Source organism: Globicephala melas, chromosome 3 (assembly GCF_963455315.2).
Source record: "Globicephala melas chromosome 3, mGloMel1.2, whole genome shotgun sequence".
NCBI classification, from domain to species: Eukaryota; Metazoa; Chordata; class Mammalia; order Artiodactyla; family Delphinidae; genus Globicephala; species Globicephala melas.
This window is the reverse complement of record NC_083316.1, coordinates 67,206,348-67,210,215: the sequence shown is the minus strand read 5'-3', so window position 1 is coordinate 67,210,215 and position 3,868 is coordinate 67,206,348. Positions and strand designations below refer to the sequence as shown.

Sequence of the window (3,868 nt, the reverse complement as noted above, 5' to 3'; positions counted from 1 at the left end):
ATATAGGTATTCTGGTTTCTCATTCAAATGTGAGTTTATCCCGCTCTCTTCATCCAGCCATTTTCCACCTTGTTAGCCATCCTTTACCTTACTGAGCCAAGAGAACACAGGCCTCTGTCAGCTGCCAACACTCAAAGGACTCATGAATTCACATACCTCCCATGAAAGCAATAAAGGAAGAGAAAGTAAACATCATATTCCATTTCTTTAGGCTCTTTTCCCATTTGATTAGGCCTCCAAATTTTTGAGTTTGTACAAATAAGCAGAACCAGGATCAGTTTTAAGCAGAACAGGGAGAGGATGTTAAAACCATACAAAGTGTGTTGATCTGAAGCCAGTAAAATTAAGTAAATGCAAAAAAAGCGAGCAAGAATAAATAGTATAATATAGTACAATAAAGAGAAAGAGTATCAAATGTCCACATTTAGGGGGAGAAAAATTTTGCATGGTTTCCCATAACATATCTCAATCTGGAAAGGTATAAATATACATGATAAATTGGATCATGAATTGCATGGTTATAAAATATAACAAGTAGCAAGAAAGTCCAAGTGGACTAACAAATTAACTGTAAAAAATAATGGAATAATTGTCATACTGGTGATAATATTCTAACTTGATGCAATTAAATGAACTACACAAAAAGTATTGGCAGCTACAAATAAAAACTTTAATTTTTTGCAAAATGAAAAAGAAGAAAATTAAAAGAAACAACTGTCATCAAATATTTTAACCTCAAATATGAGGTTAACATCTATAATGACATAGGTGTATTTGCATAAGTATGACCTGACAAAACATACCATAAACATATAATGTAATTAAATACGCAGTAATGATCAAGGAAATTAAAACAAAGCAGTCTTAGAATATAGCTCTTCTTTAAAATAATATATTAAAAATTATGTAGTATACAATGTTTATGAGATGAAGCCAGCACATTTAAACACAGGAGGTAATGTAAATATTTGTAGCTATTTTTGAGAATAGTCTGGCAGTATGTATGAAGGAAAATCATATTTCTATTTTTTGATATTGAAATTGATTTGAAATAATTTACCTAAAGAACAAAAGGAACTAAAGCTTTTATAAATACACATGTATAATAATTAAACAATCTCTAATGATAAATATCAAAAAACCTAGCAAAAAAAATGAAACAATGGGGGAAGGCCGTTAGCCGGGGCCTGCGGTACGCCACTTCAGTGAGGGGCTCAACCGCGGTCAACCGGCTTGTTGCTTTCCTGGTTGTCACTCCCCCGTGCCGGCCCGACAAAACACGCCAGTAGTGTGACACCAATTCTTCTCGGGCTCATGGACGCTGCCCTGAAAAGCATCACCCTTTATACCAGAAAGCTGGCGGGCACTATGGGGAAAAACAAAACAAGAAGTGGAGGAGGTGCTAGAAGAAGAATATGTGGTGGAAAAAGTTCTCGACTGTTGGGTGGTAAAAGGCTAAGTGGAGTACCTCCTAAAGTGGACGGGGTTCTCAGATGAGGACGACACATGGGAGCCAGAAGAAAACCTGGACTGCCCCGACCTCATTGCCGAATTGCTGCAGTCAGAAAACAACACACGAGACATAAATCAGAGGGAGGCAAGCGCAAAGCCGATCCTGATTTGGAAGATAAGGGGGAGGAGAGCAAACCAAAGAAGAAGAAAGAAGAGTCAGAAAAGCCACTAGGCTTTGCCCAGGGTTTGGAACCGGAGGGGATTATTGGAGCTACAGACTCCAGTGGAGAACTTATGTTCCTGATGAAATGGAGAAACTCTGATGAGGCTGACCTGGTCCCTGCCAAGGAAGCCAATGTCAAGCGCCCACAGGTTGTCATAACCTTCTATGAGGAAAGGCTGACGCGGCATTCCTACCCCTCAGAGGATGATGACAAAAAAGATGACAAGAATTAACTCCCCTGAGTACCAATCTCTGTCACATCTGAATGTGGGCTTCAAGTGGGGAAAGAAGGAGTTCTACTTGTCTTGACACCATAAAGGTGGCTTGAAAAGATGTCCATTGACATCTTCTGTGCCGTACAGCAGCCCAAGTGCTTTAAAGCTGTTCCTTGCTGTATAGTTTGCACACCCATCCTAGTGGAGGGGAAGGAGGGTCAGTGTTTCAAGGCAACCCATTCTGAACTTTGCTGAGAAAAGCAAAGGGCCTTCTATGAAGGACAAAACTTGCAGAATGGGATGTGGGAGGGCAAAAAATACTGTAGATCTTCAAAGAGCATCTCCACAACCCACAGCCTTCTTCCCAATAGTGTTAACTCTGCATTTTTACAGTGTAGCATGTATGTAGTGGTTGGCTATTATTGGTGTATTATTTGGGGTGGGAGGGATGGAGTGGGAAAGAAGGGAGATGGGTTAGGATCAATTTTGTTAAAATTTGGGGCCTGATGGCAGAAATGGTGAAACAAAGGAAAGAACAACTAATGATTCGGTTCTGTGTCCAGAATATTTTATCCTTTCAAAGAATGTCATTGGCAACCTAAATGAGAACTGTGAGAGACTGTTTAAAAGTTGTGAATGCCTGAAACTTAGAAGCCAAGGTGTTCCCTGACTGAGCTTAATGCTGTTCCTGAAAAAGGACCAAGCCAGTTAAGAAGTTAACCAAAGCTGCCATTTGGGGGATGGAAACTGTTTGAGGAGGAAGTCTTATTGGAGTGTATACACAGGCAGATCATCCTGTCTTAGAGGTGCTAATTATTGAAATTGACAAGAAGACCCTTTCTTTTCCAATTATGAAGTTATAAATATCAGCTTCTCCACCCAAGCCACTGGCTGAAGTATTTTAGGAAGGGCAGATGGTGGTATAGGAGATGAGAGAGTAGGGAAAGACAAGGGCCGGTGCTCTTCAGGTGGAAAACTCTTGGAGCCTCTGTGTTTTGAACTTTGAAACCATTGGTGGCAGGGTTCAGTCACTGACAGTACAAGTTCACTGAATCATTTCAAGAGTTGAATGATTTCAGAAGCCCTGGTCTCAGGAGAAGATTAAATTTTCATACTGGGGCAGTGGTTCACTTTAAAACAAAACAAATTTTTTTAATCCTAAGAATTAACTAAAACCCAAAACACTGTCTTGAATCATGAGATCCATCATTTCTTGACATCGTCTAGACCTGCATCTAGAACTCCACTGTAAAATCTTTTTAGGCATGTGTTAGATTTCTGTGAAAACTTTTGTTTAAATGTTAAACTTCATACCAACACTGTCAGTTTTTGTCTTAATAAAACTGTAGATTTATTTTTAAAAAATGAAACAATGACTATAGTAATGTTATGGCTATTTAAATTTTGAAATGCCAATCTAATAAAAATATTATGTAAGCCTTTCAAATAATAACCATTAAGACTGTATCAGTGGAAAATAACTAATATTACAGAAATTTACTATTTATAAAATGATTTCATTTACTGCATATGACCCTCAAGCAACCATATAGTCAAGGACAATACAGTTTAGTATAATAGTCAAGGGTAATAAAGTATAGTAGTTAAGAGCTTGACCCTCAAAATAGGCAGTATTCAAACCCCAACTTACAAACTTTGTAAACTTGGTCACATTATTCATCCTCTCTGGGATTACTGGCTTTCTAATCTGTAATGAGGATAATAATTAGACCTACCCTGTGGATTTCCTTAAAAGATTTAGATAAAGCATTAATGATATTATAAGAAACTTTTATTATTCCATTGTTCCAATAATAAAACTGGCCTTTGGAAAAACATGTATTATCTAATATAATTTATTAAGTAAGTGTTTGCATCAGAATTTGAATACAGGCATCCAGATAACACAACTGTCACAAGTATGATATGTTATTTTCATCTGTCCATAGTTATATATTTTGCTACTTCAGCAAAAGAA

The 3,868-nt window shown here is 37.6% G+C and overlaps 1 pseudogene; it reads left to right on the top strand.

The window, feature by feature from the left end:
• The first annotated feature begins 1,314 nt into the window (after positions 1 to 1,314).
• LOC115848478 (chromobox protein homolog 1 pseudogene) lies at positions 1,315 to 1,908 on the top strand (annotated as a pseudogene).
• The last annotated feature ends 1,960 nt before the right edge of the window (positions 1,909 to 3,868 follow it).